The sequence below is a fragment of the Anas platyrhynchos genome, chromosome 9 (assembly GCF_047663525.1).
Source record: "Anas platyrhynchos isolate ZD024472 breed Pekin duck chromosome 9, IASCAAS_PekinDuck_T2T, whole genome shotgun sequence".
NCBI lineage: Eukaryota > Metazoa > Chordata > Aves > Anseriformes > Anatidae > Anas > Anas platyrhynchos.
In genome coordinates, this window is record NC_092595.1 from 8535711 (window position 1) to 8557107 (window position 21397).

The following is a 21397-nucleotide window of genomic DNA, read 5'->3' on the forward strand; positions in this document are numbered from 1 at the left end:
ACGTAGAAAAGCATTCTGGTTTCCAAACCCAGCCATGTGAAATGCTCACTTTCCTTAATCTGAAGAGGTGAGCAATTTCCGAACATATTCTGTGACATCCTTGTAGTGTTTTCATGAAAATCTGGGTAACCCTTGCTGAATGAGCCTGCCTGTAAAATTACTGCAATTTCCCAAGGCACCGGTATGGCACACAGTCCCCAGGCTGAACGCGGCTCAGAGCATTCTTAGCAACAATTGACATAATTTTCAGGTATCCAAAATGCCACAATATTGGAAATAGAAGTGCAGAGAGCGATCTGCTGAATTCTGCCAGGCAGTCGTGAGAGTGGGCTTGGACCTCAAGTACAGACCAGAAAAACCTGCGTGCTGGGGAGCCTGGGAGCACTTGCCATTAGGGGGTTTGCTCCCAGCCATCGGTGCTGCACTTCGTGCAGGCTGGGAAAATAATCCTTAATGTGTGGGCATGAAGGGATCCATTTAACTCCTAGAACTCGGGGAAAGATATTTTTAGGTGGGAGGTATATCTTCAAGGCCTCTGACCTGTTTTTCTAAGGGAGTAGTCACCAGCTTTCCTGAAATGTTTGGACAGCCAAAGGACTGAAAGCTCTGAAGAGCTTCCCTCTGCTGAGCAAATTCAGAGACAGCATTTCTTTGCACAAGTTTAACAGTGGGTGGTAAACACGGAAAAAGTATCTTCCCTCACATTATTTTCTGACAAGCTGTACATGACACATCATGTTGTGATGTCTGGTTCATGATTGCTGCTAGGTATTACTGCAAGAGGAACACCTGACCTGGGTTTTTTTTTCCAGGTAATTAGCGGGTGGGGTTATCCACACCAGTGCAAGTATTTGGGGATTAGCTGCAAATCATTCAGCAAAATGGGAGCATTGCTTAGCAGGAACTCCAAATAGTTACTGCTGTGTGCAGTACATGATTCTGTGGCTTCTTCATTGCAACTAGCCTAAGCTTCCTCTAAATCACCCTGACTTCCCTGGAAATTAAAGCCAACCCTTGCATAGAGACTTAGGATAAGCTCAGCATCTTGTTATAGAACATGGTGGTATATGAATTTAAAGCTTAGAATTTCTCTTCATTTAGATAGTTGGGAGGAGGATGAAACTGTTACCAGCATGATTATCAGAGTCTGTTTTCATGTCAAAACATCAATGGGATTTTGTTCTCCTATTATGTGCAGGTCTAGGACTATAATATAGGGAGTTGCACCATTAAAACTAAATTCCCAGACAGAATTCCCTCCATATATGTTAATGTATTTGTGTGTGTGTATATAACTTAGGACAGATTTCAGCCCTATGTTGTGATTACCTGGGATAAATTGTGAGTGATGTCAAAGGGCCTCTCCTGTAAAGTGTTGAGCAACTACTAAAAATAAAATGAGTAACAATACTAAAAAGCCTTCATTCCTGTACAGCTGAAAACACTCGGCATTTTGCATGCCTGGCCTCTGTAGCAGTCAATACAAGGCTAGATGATAAAAGTTTGAGTGTAGCAGTGTGGTAATCTCTTTTAGAAATCTTTCTCATCAGTGAGATAAAATAGTTCTGCTGTTGCATGGAGCACAGCTAAAACTGATAGTATGTGTCAGTGTCAACTTCTATTAGGGGTAACGTCTTCCCAGGAGGTGCTGGTAGCGCTGTCTTTCCTGGAAACCCAGCAGGTTCTGCTGTGTTCACTGTACAGCAGATAATGCTAGAACAAATCCTGGGAGCAGAAACTTCCTATTCCCTCCAAGATTTTCTTCATTCAACATTTGTTATGACCATGTCTCCTCTCAAACTCCTCCTCAAAGACCTAAACATGCCAAGCTTCTTAGATCTTTCCCCATAAGTCTAGTTTTCAAACTCCTGTGCTATTTGTGTGGTTCCTTTCTGAACTCTTTGAGCTGTTGCCAGATACACAAGTGAACTTCCAAAGTAGACATGGTATTGCTGTTCTGATCTTGGTGTGGCTCCTGGCAGAGCAGGATCACTTCCCCACCTCTAACTTGATACCTCCCTTCTCATGCACTCAGAAGACACACTTGCCCTTTTAGCTGTAGCTTTGCATTGAGAGCTCATGTTGAAGCTGTTATCTCCACAGTTTTTTTTAGTCTCACTCAGGGTCACTTTTTTCCAAGACAGAATCTTCCACCTTATAGCTGTAATCTGCCCTCTGGGTTCCCAGATGTATCACTTTGCATTTGGCTGTATTAAATGCAGCCAAATTGAATCACAATCATTTGACCAGGAGATTCGGCTCACTCTGTAATCGTAACCAGTCTTGGTGATGTCTGCTGAAACTTTATCAGCAAGAATTGTATATCATCACCCAGGCCGTTGGTAAAAAATCTTTAAATGCCAAACCATTGGGGAATACTCTGTCATATTTTCCATGCATCTCTAAAGGTATCCTGATGATTGGCATTTCCCTCCTAAAAAAAAAAAAAAATGCACCTGTCAGCTGCTAACAAGATACATAGGATATATGTATTATGGGACTCCTTTTAACAGAAGTTTTTGAACTCAGAATTTCACCTGTAGTAGAGAAGTTCAAGAATCCTATGTTAAACTATCTTTGTCACCCTGCCCCATAATCCATCTACTTTCTTCCTCCCCCCCAGAATGTCTCCCAAACAAGTTTGCTCATTCCTAACCTGTGTCAAAAATATACTAATGCATACACTGGTATGAGTTATGTTCTCAGCACTTTTTTTTCTATTATTTTATCTATTATTTATTATTTTTATATCTACTATCTATCACTTTTATCTATTATTAAAACGCTAAGCAAAAAAATTCATATTTGTGGGATCATGCTTGACCTAGCCTCTGTAGAATGCCTCATGTATCTGAAGTCCAACTTCCTAAGGAAATTTTCTTTAGCCAGACCTGGACACGTTCATTCCTCTCTGGTAACATTATAAGTGATTAGCCTATTTGAACTAAATGTCCTGTTGAGACTAATGTTCCAGAGATGCTAATTATTAGTGAGTTTTGTAAACAAGTTCCAAACAAACAATCAAAACAAAACAAACAAACAAGCAAAAAAGAGTAGAAGAAGGAGGCTTGCAGTAATGCCCCTTACTCAGCCAGCTCTACTAGATTCTAGAGACTTCATCTGAAAGAGGGTCTTGGGAAAGCTGGTTCCATTAGTCCAGCGTCATGGCATCAATGGAAAAATATCTCAGCAGGTTGCCTGTCTCTTAGAGTACTTCCATTTACCAGTTTTAGACCAAGTTTAATTTTTGGGTTTATACCACTTCTCAATTAGTCCCTGCAGTACTGTTCAGTGTATTGCATGTAGCTCATTACAAAAATGTCAGATTTTGGTAGATATGATGTCCTGCCCTTACTTTCAGTGCAATGGCACTGGGCTGTTAAGAAGGTGACATCCTTCTCTTGTGCTTCACACACAGAAAAAAAATAGCTGCAGACTGTTCCCACCTTTTTCAATAAATCTATTTATCTTTTCTTCCTTCCTTTTTTTTTTTTCCACTTTTCCTGACTGGGATTAGTGAAAGTCCTACGTGTGTTGTAAAGTTTCTGTGTACCTAATAAGCTTGTCTTAAAAGGCTTATTTTCAACTCTTTAGACCACAGATATTTCAGGAATTCCGTTGGCTTCACTAAGTAGTTGACCACATATTTTAGCTTACAGGTATTATTTTACCTTATTCTGTTCCCATCCTTTGTATACAAGTTTTTGTCACTGATTATGCATATATTTGCAACATATACCTTATACATACATATATTGACATTAATGAGGGCTTCAAGATCGCATATTTATTATAATAAATTATTACTATGGCCCTAAAATGCTGCTTGCTGTTGTTTTCCTTAGTCTCATGCAGCTGAAGGTGTCAACTATCATTCTGAATATGTTAATACGTTAAAAAAAAAAAAAGGGAGAAGAAATATGTATTTTCCACGGTGATTTGGATGGAGATTGAGAATATGAATTTTGCCTGGAATATAAATAGCCAAAATGTTTTCCATATTTCCACCATTGCATTCTACTCATCAAATTTTGCTTTGTTACTGTATCTCTGAAGATCTCAGTGTCTTTTCTAAAAGTCACTAAAACTGCAGTAGTGCTCTGAAGGATATCACAGGAAAGTATTACTCCCAGTTTGCAAGAAGAGATTAAAGAAGTTAAGCAGTAGTAGCTAAGTATCTTGATTTCTAGGCCCTTATTTTAATTACTAGGCAACTTGGAGTCTCCAGATTATGGTCTTGGAGCATCCTGCTACAGGTGATGTTTCTACGCTTGAAGGACATGTGTTCACTACTTATGTGTACTGAGTTATTAAAATGCTGATGTGATCTTAAGTTGGTATCTCATAAAAGGCACAGAATTTGCAGTTGTATGTTTGATGTTTGTAGTGTTTGCTGTTTTCTGTAAGATGTGGTAGCAGTGAGAGACAAACAATAGTGTACCTCAGTCAGCAACAGAATTGGAGTCCACAAATGAGAGTAGTATATGTTCCAAAAAAGCCAATTTTTGAGAGAGACACATCTTCCCACCTCAGTCTAACAACCATTGTCCACCTGGTAACAGTTTAGAAGAAAAATGAATGTAAGAAATCAGAGCGAGAGGAACAGAGAGGGGTAATGCCGAAGATGATTCAGGAGGGAAAAGCAACCCCTCCATAGCTTGCATTTGCCCTCGCTAGCCTTGTGAATGGTGACTAAGTCAAGGTTACGTGGAGATGTTAAAAAGATGAGACACAACACAAGAGGAAGCAGTGGCAGGATGAAAGGTTTGCTGAGATCAAATGAGAGAAATGAGGACTCTAAGGGTCAGTCCTCCCTCTTATGCTTGCAAGTTCGGGCATTGGCTGTGCAAGGAGCCACAGTTGACAAAGCAGGATCTGTTGAACGACATAGGGATGAAGGGCCTGATCCTTCACTCTTTTACACCAGCTTTGCATGCGTATTACCCCAGTGACTTCAGTGCATAAAGCTGGGAGCAAAGGAGCAGCGAGTCCTCTGAACAAACTATGTAGGAGTACTTAACCCCTACTGGGTGGGTCACAAACCCGTGATTACATTATTGCTCCCCAAGGCCTAGGAATACTTTGGGAAGATTTTAAGAGCTCAGCATTTAACCATTTATTTAGCTTCAAAGGAAAGAAATAAAAGGTCCTATCTTTGCAAACATTTCCCAATAAAATTCAAATTCTAATGAGCGAGTTTGTGTTTGCTGCAATCCCTGTAGATTTCCAAATGTTTTTCACTATCTGAAGAAACTTGGGAAAAATCAGCAAAGCTGTAATAGCAGAAAAAATCCCAGGGAATATTTGGAAGCTGTGCAAAACTCCCACAGGGATAAGGGATGTAACCAATCCTGAAAGACGATGAGGGCTGTATGCAAAGCTGCATAATGATTACATACAGCCAATGTGAGATTAAATTCTCCAGTAAATTCTTTTTCCCTCTACAGACCACGCACTAAAGTAATTATGGGTACCAACCAATGCCTCTCAAAACTGTATCCACAGCTTGGACAGGGGAGATTTGGAGGTGAAATGTCACGTTGAATTTAACGTGACTGTTCTGCTCAGCTCTGCACTCTGTATACATACTAAACAAGCAGCCAGTCCATTAGCAATATTCCAACCATAACAGCAGCAAGAGATGAAAGTGTACATATAAGCAGTATTATCACTAAGCAACTTCATTATTAGCTGTTTGGTTAATCATTATTTGGTTACACTGTGTAGTGCAAGGTGGCACCAAAACTTTTGAGATGATGTTAATCAAAGCCAGAAGCATGAGCCAGTGCAACGATGCAACTGGACTGATTAGTCCTACCAAGAGCCTGGGCTGAGTCACAAAACATAATGCTGCACTGACATGGTCGTGTTGTTTCTGGGCTCTGAACTGGTGTCCCTGCATGCTGAGAGGAAATGGCTGTTGATGGTGCTCTGAGCAAACTGGAAGATGTTTAAGAAAGCACAGGTTTGCACTGTGTGGGCAGACCCTTTGTAGCAGATTCTGTAGGGTCTTGCTCCCATCAGTCACAGTACATAAAGACTTCAGTGGTCATGAAAACTTGTGTTTATTGGGAAGGGAAGAGTAGCAATCTTATAAAACGATTGCCTTTAAGCATACTTCTGTTTTTTTGTTTGTTTGTTTGTTTGTTTTGTAAAGGTACTGATGAAAACAAATTAGTTTCATGAAGGTGCTCAGGCTATTCACTGTGACTTGAAAAAGATCTAGCAAAGATGATCTCTGCTTAAGAGTAGTTGGTTTTTTTGTTTGTTTGTTTTTTTATCAAGTTTATTTTAATTAGAAATAAGATGTTCTTAAGAATAAAATTTTAAATTAAATATTGAACCTGTTATCCCCTGAGCAGAAAGTATGCACAAACACAAGCTCTAATATAGAGTGATATACTGGAAAAGAAGAAATTGTTTTAATTTATTTTCAAATGGTTTTCAGTTGAAACCACACCCTTGTGGTCCAAAAAATCTGTCTGAGAGCACCTCCAAAACAACAATGTGTGTGTGTGCAAGTGCATTAATGAATTTCTGTTCTCTGTGAAAGAAGACTGCATGTCTCAGCACTCTGAATAAGAACAGAGCATTCAACCCCTCTCCATAGCAAATTCAGCCTTCAACAAGTTAGTTCTTCCAGGGATGGCAGTGATGCAAAACTGCTTTGCAAATGTTTTTCTGGGTTTTGTTGCTAGGTGATGACTTGGAAAACTTTGCTATTCCTGCTGAGAGGTTTAAAAAAACAGCCCTCACATTAAAGAGTATAAAAAATAGGCCATCTTGCTCCGTAACTCCCATTTCCTAACTCCTGGAGTCTGCACCCTGTGTGCCTTCTCCACTCTCATGCCCCTCTCCCCCCTGCCTCCGATCTGTTTGCCAGAAACTGGAGGCCTGAAGAACCACTTCTATTACAGTGCAAGGAAGGGAGACAACATTAATCTTTCGATCCCTGAACAAACTAAGCAATTCTACAAGTGTGCATTGATTTATACTCACCATTTCTTCCTATTTCAATTTTACCGGGTTTTAATGTTATTAATCCAAACCTGAATCAATGGTTTCATCGTTGATTAAATAGTTGCAGGCAGATTTTCCTATGGCAAGAAACAAGAAAGATTTGGGAACAACCTCACTGCAGTTTTTTTGTATCCTGTACATAGGTTGGATGCAAAAGCCCTTGAAAGCAACTCTGTCACCTGCAGAGCAGCAAGGAAGCCCCTCAGGCTGGTCTGGTGCCTGGTGGTGTGTTGGTAAGTGGGGAAAAGATCTAGATGTGAAACTGTGAAATTAGGTAGAAGCTCAAACAGTGAATCCTTGGGGCATTTTTAAAGTAGTCCTGTTGGATGGCGGGGGGAGGGGGGAGTGTATTTATTTGATTCATTGTTGATTTTTTATTTTATTTGTGTTTTTGTGTGTGCCTGTTGGGGCATTTTTGATATCTTATTGTCCAAGTTTCCAGAGATGTAATCTTGGATTAGCATGTGGCTAAACACTTAGAAGCAATTAGCCACTGCTGTTCTCCTAGAAAGGTATTTCTAAAATCAGGTATGAAAGCCTTGTAGTATAAACTGCACAGAGGAACAAACCTATATTTTTTTTTTTTATGCATTGGGTCTGAAACAAAATATACAGTGGCTAAATCTTACCATGGTCAGAAGTTTTAGGCAGAGGAGCAAACACCTGTTTCCACCAGCCAGAAAATAAGGATAACTTACATTTGTAACCTCAGTTTACAGTCTGGCTCAGTTGGAGCTTAATTCTGTTTTGTCAGGTTGGCCAAGAAAGAAGACCCCAAATCTCATTTCCAGAGAGGTTCTTGGCATTTGACACCATTGGATCTATTGAAACAGTAGCATTGCTTGAGCGTAACTGGCACTGTACTAGTCCACTGAAAGATATAAAGCCAAGAATTTCAGGCCCTAATCTTGCAAATCCTCACATATTCTTTTAAAATTTATTCACATGAGAAGTTCCCTTGGCTTCAGAGACACCACTTGTATTCATGACATTACACGTGTGAGAGTTGTTGAATGCTGAGGGTCTAAAAGCAGGAGAACCAACAAGCCTCAATGTCTGACTTGCATTTCCACTACTCAGTCCTAGAAGGTTTTTGGCAATTGTGGGTTTGGCTTTGCCACATGACTCATTTTTTCTCCCTGTGCAGCCTCCACAGCAGACGCATGAGTGCTAGCAGTTGTTTTAGCACCTCATTAGTTATGATGTGATGGCAGAAGTTATATTCTGTCACGTCTAGTAAGCAGTAAGTTGGACAAGGGGCGGGAAAGAGTAGCCTGCTTGCAGGTCCCAGGATGGGCGGTTCTTCTACAGGAGCAAGTGACATGGACGTTGGCTGAAGAAGTTGTTGGATTTGTGGATGTTATTTTCTTTCTTTTTTTTTTTTTTTTTTAACAAACTTAAGTAAGCAAGAATGTGTGGATTAGCTCCTCTCCAGCCTTCATTACACAGAGTGGATGGCAACTCTACTTTCAAAGATTGAGATGTATTTATTCTCTAATTATGCATTCATCACCATGAGAAAAATTATTAATTGCAGCATTGTTCTTCTGTGCAGAGTACTCCAAGAGAAGGGAGATGGATACCATGCACAGTGAGGGCTTTTTCTGGTTGCTGTTGTTTAATACCTACTCATTAGAGAGCTTTACACATGATTTGTAGACCTCTTCAGCTGAGGCTACTGTTCTTCAAAGGCACCAGTCCAAAGTTAATTGTTTATTGTCAGAACAACTTAGAGTGGGTTTATTCTGTCTTGTATGTCTTCCAGTCCTTAGCTTTACTGATGTCAAGGCAGCTTCTCACCAGTGTCTGAACTCTGTTTTCCTTTCGTGACCTGTTTGCAAGCAAATGTTGTGAGTCAGTCACAGGTTTATGTGATAACACTGAATTATTCTAAAAAGGTTGCTCCAGTCTGCTTGTTAGGTACTAATGTATTTTGAGTGTGTATTTAAAATATGTGTCTGCTTAATGGTCTGCAACAGTTTGGGGAGTGTAGTGCTTATCTCTGGGTTGCAAAAATTATTCAGTAGCTTAAAAGAGAGACAGTATCAACAAACACCTTCCTCCTCAACATCGTTCAATCTCCAGTGTTATAGGAAGAAACCACTCTGGGAGATGACTACCAAGAACCTGGAAAGTGAGTGTGTGTCAGCTGTGTGAGAAGGGAGAGGGGATTCTAGTCTACTTTTAGGTGTTGTTTTTTAAAAATGAGAAAAACATGTTAGCTTAGTGAAATGAAGGCAATTGGAAACAGTGCAAATACCTAGAGGAAGTAGTTCATTCGCACACCAGCACCATGAAAGATGCCATACAAAGGATTGTTAGAGGTGGGTCAAGGAGGACTGTTGTGGGTGTCTGCAAGCACACATTTCCCAGCCTGGTGGAGGGTTTCTGGTGGGGTGAGGCAGCACAGCAGGAGTTGCAATGCTCAGCAAAAACATCTCTGCTAGCCTGTTTTTTCACGTGAGACCAAAGAGTTATCCAGTCTGCATCCGTGTGTCCCCGCTAATGACTTTTGAACTCATTTACTGATTTCATCTGAACTTGAAAAGAACATAAAGATCTCAAGGATCAGTAAGTTCCCACAGGTTTCAAGAGGTGTCCAATTATTTCTGAGGCAAGGATCCAAACTCTAGAAAATCGATATAGAAAGGGGGGAGAACACATAAATGCCCAATTATCTCAAATACTTCTACTGGAACTTCATCCTCAGACACCAAAGGCAATGATAAAAGGCAAATGCATAGGAAACCAGGCTTCATTATCTTCATTAGACTGCAGAAATAATCAGAAGTGCTTGTTCAATTTTGGGTGGTTAAACAGCCATGGGAGAAGTTTGGTTACTGAAAGAGCAGTAAGATGTGGGAAATGCGTGGGGACAGTGGACGCTGGCTCAAGCAGAGCTATTGCTAGACCAGACTTATTGAGAAGCCTGTGCAATGGGATGTCCAAAACCAAATGACCTCATTGCCCTCAAATAGAGACAGTTACGAAGGAAGGTGCAACTGTCCAAATAGTTGGAAATTTGGACCCTTAGAACAAAAGCGAGTCTGGATAGCTGAGATAGCAGATGAGCTAATGATTAGTTTGGCTTTCATTATGACTGGTAACTTTGTCTTAAATGCCAGGAACAATCTATGGAAACTCCCTTTTTAAGATGTATCTTGGATTAAACAAATGATTTGTAGGCACTTAGTTGCTGTGATCAAATTGTCCAGGGACAGATAGCATAACAGCTATACTCTGTAGGAGTTTTCCAGCAAAGAAAATATAGGAATGACTGAAACATGTTCAGAGATCGAACACTTTGCCGTGGATTTTAGCTGTGTGAGCTCACGTTGGTCTGCAGCAGAAACAGAACCTGACCATCTTCCAAATCTTTGTTTCTGACAACTGGCCTGTAGCAGAGAGGAGCTCCATAGCAGCCTGATTGAACCAGAGAATCAAGGAAATACCAATACAGGCAGAGAGACAACAGTTTTTCCATGGTTTCCATCAAAATGATCTGGTGCAGAGCTGTGCACATAGCTGCGGAGTGGCAAAACCATCTCAGAAAGCCTGCACTTTGGTTGAGGCAGTGATTCATCCAGTCCCTGCATCAGCCAGCACTAGTCAAGGAGTTTCATAGTGCAGCAGAAGTAGCAAGCCATGGGGAGCAAGGTGAATTAGTTCAGGCCATGATAGTTTGGGTAAGAGGCTGCTGGATCTGCTCTGGGCAGCTTGGAGCAGGAACAGAGCAGGGCCCAAAATAAAATAACATCATAAAAAACATCCCCTCAGTAAGACATCTCTCAGTGCTGCTAGGGATGGCAATAGCACAAATATTATAGTGTCTTGAAAAGGTGATGAGGTACTGCAGACAAAGCTTCCATTTCCTTTACAGGAATTAGATCATTGCTCAGGAGGTGCCACTGAAAGGGATCTTTGAGCGCTGCCACTGTGACTCGAATGGAGTGTTGTTGATGATGCTTGTATTTATGGTCAGGATTCACTCTGGACCTATTTTCTTTTAGTAAATAGTTTCCTCGTTCCAAAAATGAGGTTTCCATCACTCCAAAGGTAATCACAGATGGGAAACAAATTTGTCAAGTCATTTTTTCAAATAGTTCCAGCAAAGGAAAGAATTGGAGTGAAATCGCTGATGCCTTTGGTGTAGGCTTTGTCACTGAGCTGGTTATTGAAGGAAGAGACCACAGATGAGATATTTCAAGGTTTATCCTTCAGCTTCTTTTTTCTTACAATTACTCAAATTACCTCTTATTTTTTTACTGTGTCAAGAAGAGAGGACTATGTTGTCTTTGTTCAGCTCTTTTTCCAAGCAGGTTTTGGTTCAGCAGCTAAACTGGGTAATGAGCTGCTTGCCCAGTCCTAGCAGGAGAGAACATGTCTCCATGCAGTGGTTCCCCAGACCTGCATATATGGAGAGGGAGCTCACCGGGGAGCTGGAGCAAGCATGGTGCTCCTGTCCCACGGTGCCAGGCAAGCCCAAGCTTGCGTGCACCAATGGCATGGCCCTGTGCAGACTGGTTTGTTGGGAGAATAAGTGTAAGCCTGCCCTACCTGAGCAAGCAAAGAAGTAGGTGCTCAGGGGAACGTGTCCAAAGGAGATGGGGGTTCATATTGCCATGAGTTGTCCAATGTGCAAGAATACCTCATTTTGCTGCTGATGGAGTGGGTATACTGTCACCAAAATGGCTCCGGAGTCCCCAGGGGACTCCCTAAAGGGAGCCCCTCTTACCTGCATGATGCGTGGGTAGAATTGGTTTGATCACATTGGGAAAAATTGACATTTAAAGGTGACCTGCATTTAGGTGATGGGGATGAATCAAAGGATTCTGGGGGCAGTTATCAACAGGTAGAAAAAGATAGTGCTTAAAAAAAAAAAAAAAAAAAAAGAAGAAAAAAAGTTCTGGTGTGGACACAATGAATGGGATCCCTGCCATGTGACTGACAGGAAATGGGAAAAATAAAAATATCTGGAGGGATTTATGTGGCACTAAAATAGCTTTGCTTTTTACCGTGACTGGTTAGGATGAGCTACGGATCATGGCACTGCCTTAGGCTCCATGGAGGTGGTGAATAAAGCTGGGATGGAAGTGTTACCAGAGGTTGATCTGCCCACAGCTTCAAGCTGGTTCTCTCACTGTGTTGTGAACCCAAACAGTTCCCACCCACTGGCTCATACTGGCTGCACCCTCCTGTCCCCTTGTGGTACTGGGGAAACAGCTGTCTGCAGGTCCATGTTGTGAGTTGGCTGGAGCATCTGATCTTCCTGGAAAATAACGTGGTACAAAAGAATTTTTTTTCAGCTGCATCAGCTCTGTGATCCACTTCCCAATGTTGTGGCAACACATCTGAAGGGGGAGGGAGGCCAGAACAAGCAGCAGGGTGTGGGAATATTTGAGTTTGATATTGCTGTCAGGGGTAGGAGCCTGCCCATAAATGTCACTGCAATTTAGAGGAAGTAAGCACCAGTTTTCTTGAAGGGGCACTGTACAGAGTGGTGCAGACTTTGAGATCAAGCTGAAACAACAGTGGCTTCCAGCACAAACATGCCAGTACCAAAAATGTAGTATCTGCAAGGAAAGGGGTGCAGTGGGGGCTTGGTGGCAGTCTGGGATGCTGCAGGCAGCGCTCAACCAAAAGGTTTCAAAGAGGTTCAGAAAATAAGTTGGTGGCCTGTTTTTTTTCCTGTGTTCTGACTCCTGAGGTATCGCATTTTCTTCCTAAACAAGAACATTTTTTGAAATGTAATCAAAATGATTCCAGAAGTTAGGTCTTTAAACTGACACTACAGCCGTAGGAGTTGGTAACTCCAACACGTTTACCTGTAGCTACTGCCAGGATTTCGAAATTTGGTTGAGCTGAGAGGTGTTCATGAGGCACCTAGTTTAGAAACACCTGAAGTTGGGTAGTTGTGCCTCAACACTGATTAAAAGCAGAAAGAAAAGCAAGTTTAAAACAGCAAGCTTCTTTTTTTTCTTGGGATTCCAGTGAGCAAAAAGGGAGGCGCTGTGAAGACTTTGTTGCAGACCCTCTGCTCCTGGCACTGAAGGGTTATAGCCCCGCTTTTTTTTTCTTTTTTTTTTTCTTTTACTTCACTATAAGAGAAAGGCAAGTTCACTGTAAGTTGAAAAGCAAACAACCAGGCTAGGAATTTCTATGTACAAAGCAGATGAGTGCTCCTGGCCCTTTTTGAGATACTGGGTTAGGTCTCCTTAACCACAGCTTGTTTTATACCACGTATCACTCCACACGGGCCATTGTTGCCATGCACCTGTCTGTAATTTTGGAGGTTCATCTACCTCAGGCAAACTATATTTAAAAATTCAATGCTGATTAGAGGAAAAAAAGTTCAGGGGAAGGGATTTCCTAGTTCACAAATAAGAATGTGCAGTGGAGCACTCACTAAGTAAACAGAAAACATGGGCAGCTGAGAGAAATCAATTTAGCTGAACAAACAATGTTCCATGTAATGAACTACTAATTATCCTTTTATGCCATGTCAGTCTGAGTGATTACAGAGCTGTGCAGTTTAATTTGACGTTTGAGCATTGCCTTGCTCCATTAGCCTCATATAAAGCTACGACACGTTGAGAGGAATTAAAAAAAATAAAAAATGAGAAATAAAAGATGGTGGTGGGTTGCGGGGGAAGGGGGGTGTTTTTATCCAGAATGAAGTAAGCACCTGTAGCAGTCATATGGAAAAAAAAAAAAAAAAAAAAAAAAAAAAAGCTTCTTCATTTTTCCTTCTTGTAGCTTCTTAAATTCCTGGTTGTGATGAAGGGGGCAGCACTTGGGAGCCACGAAGGACCATGTCTGGTGCTCACAGAAAACTCTTTCAGTGAGCTGATAATATCCTGGGTCTCTAGACCCTACATTAAATGATCACCATGGGCTAGAATAAATAAATTACACAGATCAGACACACATACAGATCAAGGGGAAAGCAGATGGTAAACAATACAGCGTGGGAGCAAATATCTTTTCCTGAATACTCTCTTTTTACTGGCGATTTGCACACAGTAGGTAAATCAAATCCCTAGGTGCTTGGGAAATCTCGTAGTTAATCTAGTACTGAAGGGACATGTATTATAAATGCTGCTTTATTATCATACTGTTTGTCTAACTGCCTATACTGATAACAGGATTAGAGGGTATTAACATATGGAGAAAGCTAAAGACAATTTGTTGGGATATACGTTATGGCTATTAACTCCAGAGTACCAGTGCAATACCTGCAGTCTGATAGAGCTGCATAATTTGAGCTAGATTCTTGTTTCATAGAAGATAAGTCAAGCCCAACATCACTGAAGTTCTGGGGGAAATTTCCATGGGAAAGGTGTAGATGCAGAAAGGCCTATGCCTTGTGTCTAGGTAATACACCAACACATGAAACAGCATCACAAGGGACAAATATGACCCAAATGTCTAATAATAATATTTATGGTCTGGCATTCAATACTGATAGAGCCTCATTTAAGCACAAATTGAAAAGCAAATGTTTAAAAACTCTTTGCTGTAACTACCTGACATTTCTGATATGCACACCATTGAAATATGTGACGTGACATGCTTCAGGCTCACAGGGCACTTTTCTCAGAGTATGAGCACACAGGTGATATATATTTAAAGAATATAATATTCATGGGATAATATTTAAAGAAATACATTTTTCAAAACGTCGATGAAAATTTGATTTTTAATCTCAAGGACAATGAGTAGCATCTTGAAAGGGAGAAGAAAAAAAAAGAAAGAAAGAAAAAAAAAAATAAAGGAAAGTTTTCTTTTCTTAAAAAAAGAAAACTTCTTTTCTTAAAAAAAGAAAACTTCCCCAAACCGAGAACTTAAAGATACAGTCCACTATTTGGGCTCAGATGTAACTTGTATGAAGCCAGCTCCTCAGCAGAGGTGGGCTGATTTTGGTGAGGAATTGCCCTTTTTTCAGCTAAGGATGGGGTCTGGTGTCCCCTCTCTCTCACTCGCTGTTGACACACACCCTGTTCCTTTTGGCCATTTCCTAGGCTGTCCCCCTTTTCTTTTTAAAGACCTGTGGAAGACTGCCCTGCAGAACACCTTAAAGATTATTTTTGTTTTTGTTTTGTTTTGTTTTTTGCCCACCACAAAAGTACCACAGAGGCAGACGCTTCCTTTGCCCAAAGGCTGCAGCCCCAGCACCCATCAGCACGGGATGCCTGCAGCAGGGGCAAGCTGCTGTTTGGATATCTGTCTGCTGCAAACATAACCATCCTTGACCTGTTTGCTAGTTGTTTTGTGTTTTGTTTTTGTTCTTTTTTTTTTTTTTCACACAGGACTCAGCTCCCTCCCAAGTCACACTGTTGTTTGTTTGTTTGTTTGTTCATTTTTGGTTTTGGTGATGATCCCATTGGGCCAGGTTGAAGCTGAGCTGAATTTCGGCACTGCTGCAAGGCAGGACTGAGCTGCAGGCTCTTACCCTGGGGCTGAACTGGCCCCTCTGTTCCTTCCTAATGCGCGTTGGACACATTGGGGCCTTTCTCTGCCGTGCATTTGTAACTCCCGTTGATGCTAATGGGGGTGACATGTGTCTATCCAGTGGAGAATAGACCCCATTGACTACAGCAGTTCCCCAGCCTTGAGCGATGCTCGTCACTTGATTAAGCCAAACTAATGAGGCACGACCGGGGCCAATGGGAATGTGTGGGACTCAGGCCTTGCAAAATCTGGTGGAAACCTGCAGCATTCACTGGGGGCTGGGTTTTGTTTTGCCAGGCAGAGCCTCAGGATGCCATGGGGAGGGTGTGCAGTAACAGGTGCTGTTGTACAAATGAACCTTGTGGAGAGGGTTTGCCATCACCGGCAGCAGCACCCCCACAGTTGCCTTCTTTCAGTGGTAATTACATGTAAGAACATTCTGTGTGCTCAGCTGTGTTTAAAGTAGTTTGATGTTAGCTTCTGCTTGTTGTCTTTCCACACTGAATCTTGAATTTAGCCGCATGGTTTCTCCTCAGGAGCACAGATACGGGTGCACCTTTGGCTCTTTAGCAGAGAGCCTGCAGGTGGAAAAGTCAGGCAGCGTTTTTTTCTCTGACACTGGTTTGGGAAATGGGGAAAGTGGGAAGGAACAAAGTCCCTGAATGGAGCGCTTCTTGTAGCCTTGCCCCCTCTGCCAGAAGAGCCACATGAGGCACAGCGCCTCAGCTGTGTGCCTGTCCTTGCCACCAGCCACCGAGTGCGTGGTGTGCTCGGCGGGGCTGGAGAAGTGGGCAGGGCTGCCGTGTCTCTGCAACGTCCAGAGCACTTGTGTTAGTGGCAGGGCACAAGCCAGAAGGCCAGGGCAAGGCTACAAAGGCATATCTAGATCTTCAGAGAAAACAGTTTAAAAAAAAAAAAAAAAAAAAATCTATTTTAGGACTTGCTGTTTTGGAGAGCCTGATGAAGAAGTTGCTTGTACTTTCCCCTGTACTTTACCTGCTGGTACGTTCCAGGTCAGAGGAGGTTTGCATTTTTGTCATATTGCAATACTTGCCTTTATGTAAGTGCTGCTAAGAATAAAATTAGCAGTGGGAGAAAAACATCAGTTTGATGTCTAAATTTGGAAAACTTGATGAATAAATCTATTAACTTCGTTGTGAGGAGAGGAAAGAATAGCAACCCTTTGTTTAAAGGAAAAATAAATATAAAATAAGAGCTGATGGCCCCTTCTGGTTTTCTGAGATGTTTTTTTTAAGTTCTCTTGTCCCTCTTGAGAGTAGAAATATTACTTTGCTCTGATCCGTGGGACTCTGGTGTAAGAAGACATGGTCAGTTGGACCTGAGAGGCACCATCAAGATAAACAAATGCCTTCAGAGTTGCAAAGGAAAGGAGCAAAAGGGGAAGGAGTGTTTGTCCTCTTGTGTAGGTGTCCTTGCAGAAAGCAAGGCTCCTGGCAGGTGTTCAGCACCACTACTGTCTTTGCTGGCAGAGTCACAGCGAGCAGCATCCTGTCCCAAGACACTGATAATTGCAGATGTGGAATTCTTCAGGCTTTGCCCAGAGCTGCTGTAGAGGACACAGCTATCTATCTGCACTTTGCAAGGCAGGTGCCTCCTTCTGCCTGTCCCAATGTTTAGCACAAGGCAGCAACAGCCCCTAGCACAGCACATAGTGTTTCAAGGCAAGCACAATTTTCCTTTGTCCAGCATCTGTAGCAACTGCACCCACTGCTTTCCTTCTAAATTATATCCAGAAGAGCTCACTTTACCTTTATAGGTACATTAAAAATTATTTATTGAGCAATTGAGGTTGAAAGCAAACGGTTAGAAATGGAAGATATATTGCTGAAGTATTAAAGTATAGTCCTGGTCTAGCTTAAAAGATGGATGACTTCAGATGAGTCATCTCAGCTGTTTTTATCTTGGGGTCCCTTATTTTTGTTCCAGCTGTCAGAGCTGCAAGTTCAGCTCTCAAGTTATGTGGAAGTGCTGCCTTCAATCTATCTCCTTTCCTCTCATCCCTACTCCACTCTTTAAATCTTTCTGGACTAAGACGCTGGCATAAGATTGTGAATGTCCTGTTTAGTTCTCCTTACCAAGTGGCAGTCTTGGGTACTTAATGACTATTTTACTTTCCTGTTTAATACTAAATTGGCTGGGCATGGGGGAGAGGCAGTGCGTAAACCAGGCAAATACTGTTTATGTTCCTTCTGTAGCTGCTCTTTGGACACCTATGGGTCATTAATTCCTTTGTTCCCAGCGAACCTGCCAGCTGGTGGCTCTCCTGCCCAGTTTGAGCTGATCTCTTCATGTGGGCTGCTGACCTGTTCCCACTGAGCCCCACTACAGGATGTGCTCAGGAGAGATCAGGACCTTGGGACATCACTAGCTCTCTGCTGAGACTGTAATTGATGGAAGTGATACAGCCACGATACAGAGGAACAGGAGTTCCATCTTTCCTCCCACATTACCTTCCACGTATTGTTTGTATTAAATGGAAGAGTAATATTGTCTCTTTGGTGGCTCTTCTTGTGTACCTACGGTGAAGCACATGCTTAACTACTTTGCTGGAGTTAAGTCACATTGGGCCAAAGACAGCAGGTCTTTGCCCAGCAGGTGGATGCCACTGCTGAAGAAGGGCTAAGAGCTAAGCTGTGACTATAGATCCATCACGCAGAAGCCCGAAGTGTTACTGCAGCCTCCAAGAAACAGCCTCTAATGACAGAAAGCAAATCAGCATCATCTTGTGACGCTGTTGTTCCTGTAGGTTATAAATTTTAAAAAAAGACAGGCTGAGGAATGGAGCATGGAAATCCCTGCTGATCAGGAGCAAGACTATTTTTCTCCTTTAAGAACATTTGCTCAGCTTTTTGGTTTCCAGTGTTTTCAGTTGCCATATCAACCTGAGAAATTTGCCTGGCAATTGACAGTATATTTTTCAACAGAAGATTTAAAAATTTAGTTGCATCAGCTCCAGTATCTCATTGCTGGGATTTCATTTTATCTTATTTTGCTTTATTCTTAGTACTTGTTTTCCAAGACACATCAGCAGATGGACAAGGATACCCACAGTACCTCTGACCAGGCGCATCTCAGGTTCAGAAATCTGCATGTAGAAGCTAGGTGCCAGGTCAAAATGTGGCAAAAGCAGGGATAAAGCCTGTGGGTCACATCCTTCTCAGGGAACAGGCTAGGAAAGGCCACAAGAGTTGGCAGAATCACTTTGGCTTAAGTTAAGTGGCAATTTCAGGTTTTATGTTGCTCTGAGGGTGCGGCACAGTGGAGGGGAGGGAGGTTCCTCTTGGCTTTGCCATTAAACAGTGAGTTGTTTTTTGGAGTACACGTCTCCCCTCATCTCCCTCCCAGCACCATCAGGGTGGGGAGCCTGCACCTGTGCCAATGGTAGTCTGTGACCTCTGTGTCCTGCTGTCCATCCATCCATGTCCTCTCTCCATCCCACCCCTGACTGTTCATGGGTCACTGGTGTAAATGAGGAGAGAATCTGTCCAGTGCAGATGAACCTGCAGGGACTTTTCAATGGTGAATATACTGTTTGGCTTGTTGTGGGATTTTTTTTCTTTAAAAGGAATGAGAATGGAAAACAAGAAAGTCAAAAAGCCCTGAATCTTTATCTTTTCTAAGTGGAGACACCGCCACAGCAGGACATAATGGCTTGCTGTGGTGGTGGTTTGCCTGAGAGCCTGGAGATTTATGTAATGAGAAACACAATTCCTGCAAAGAACATTGTTAAACCTTTTCAAAATTTCAGCTATAAGCCATTTTATTGCTAATAATATGGCTAGATTCTCCTTTTGAAGAATCTGGGAATGTTTGACAAGAGGGGAAAATGGAGAGGACTTGAGGCACCATAATCTGTATTTTCCATTTACCTTGCTTGAAGCTTGAACAACACATGTGCCACAAATGATTTGTTTATTCCTAAGCGCCCCCAAGGAGCCCAGTCTCTATTCTCAGGCATATAATGGCTATTCAAATGAAAGCTTTAATAGATTGTTGCAGATCTGATATCAATGCAGTGAGAGAAAGAGATATGCAAATATTCAAAATTAAACAAACTAGCTCCTGCCCTTTGCCTTTGGAGGTGCAGTCTCAAATCTGGATCGTGTCACCAATGCAACGAGTCTGTTAGACTCAGCTCTCTGGGGAGCTAGATCCTTTTTCTCTTTTTTCCAGCTTGTCTCACAAAACTGTCACATTGTTTGAAATATTTGCTGTCTGTAATACTCAAGACTGAGGAAAGCCCCAACCAGGGCTGAAACACATGATGTATTCTTAGTTGGGACTGTTGGTGGGAGAAGCTCCTGCTGTGCTGGTTTACTCTGTGTCTTCTTAGACGAGGGCCTCTAACTTCAATGCCTTCCCTGGGCATTTCCCCACACTTGACAAACAATTCAGGAAGAGTGACAGTTGCTTTCCGTGAATAGAGGTGTAGTTGTTTGGGGGATACAGCCTAAACAAAATTTGGTTTTGTCCACACTGGAAAACAAAACAGGGGCTCCACTGTTCTTGACATAGCCCCCATTCGTCTTCCTCTTCTCACGATCTGTGCAAGAGCTGGGCCCAAAAACCACTTCAGAAATGTAAAAACAACGTCATCCACCTAGCCGTTGAACCCATGCCAGCAGCTACTGTGTGCTCTGAACAGCAGGTAAAAATAATAATTTTACATCAAAAATACCATAAAATTTTCCGTGTCTTCTAGGCTCTTGTAAAACTGCTATTATCGTGTCCAACCCCCAGGGCTTTTCATATAATTATCAATTATGCTTTGTGGATTTTAAAAAAGGCAGCGTCTCAAACACAGGCCAGGCTAGGGATTGCCCAAGCACCAGTGGTACTTTGGTGTGCCTGGCTGGCAGGAGGGCCTTGCTCACCCCACCACAGATGTGGGCTCCTGGCTCGGGGACAGCAATCCCCAGAGTATCGCTGAGCCTCTCTTGTCCTCCTGTTTCCTGTGCTCTGATCACAGGAGCTTTGAAGCAAGGCTTGCCTCTTGCTCCATCAATGCTGCTGGTGAACTGAAGGTTCCTGGTAATAATGAGCAGGATTTGGGATTTGTAAATTCCTAGAGATTCCCCATTTGGCGTAGGGCCATCCTGCTTAATAACCTCAAACCTGTGGGCAATAGCTTGCTGTTCTCTACTTGTGCCCTATTAGAATTAATCCATGAATCTCCAGACATCTAGAAAACACAAACTACAGTATGAGCAATTAGAAAAGAGAGCCCAGTGCCTTCTCAGGAGGAGGCAGGAGGAACTTTGCTTTGGTTAAGTCTGTGGACAGTCTGCTGGCTGCAATAGGGACCAGCATACGTCAGAGGTGACGTGGGAAGCTGGGTTTGCACTCTTGATATATTGCTTCATTAATGTGAGCCAAGGCTGGGTGCCTTGGGTTTTGGGGCTGGAAGATCTGATGACAGCAGCTGGGGAAGAGGCCTTCAGGAAATAAAGTCTCAGCTTTAATTTAGCTAGCCATTTATTTCAGAACCAAGGAGGTAAATGACCGATAGCCCAAATGATAGAGCAGAGATCTTTGCATGCAGATACGAGCAATATCATACAGAAATGTTCCTCAAAACCATTTCATGACAGTAGTTGGATCCATAGCCAAATATCTGACTGTGGCTAGACAGTTGGTTTCTACTTGGAATTAAAGGTGATCTCTGAAAAACTTGGCTGTGTTTAAACATGAACTGGGCTGTAAGCTTCTTATGGGCTGTGGCTACAAAAAAAAAAAAAAAAAAAAAAGGCTGACTCACAGTAGGAGAGTATTGGGTTGGTACATCCCTGTGAAACCCTCCCTGGTCTCTGAAGGTGCCCAGCATCTTGCTTGAGATCCCAAGCACCCAGCACTCCCTTAGAGTTCTCCTCGCAGTGTGGGAGGTAAATATTTCTGAAAGACTGGC

The 21397-nt window shown here is 42.3% G+C and overlaps 1 long non-coding RNA gene across 10 annotated transcripts in view; it reads left to right on the top strand.

The window, feature by feature from the left end:
• LOC106018689 (uncharacterized) overlaps positions 1-21397 on the top strand; it is a 326876-nt gene that overhangs the window by 295399 nt on the left and 10080 nt on the right. For 9 of the 10 annotated variants that reach the window (XR_011811400.1, XR_011811394.1, XR_011811395.1 and 6 more), the window contains one exon: positions 7164-7253. The exons of the other annotated variant lie outside the window; for it this stretch is intronic. This is a non-coding gene — a long non-coding RNA (uncharacterized lncRNA). The remainder of the gene's footprint in view (positions 1-7163; positions 7254-21397) is intronic. 10 annotated transcript variants of the gene reach the window in all.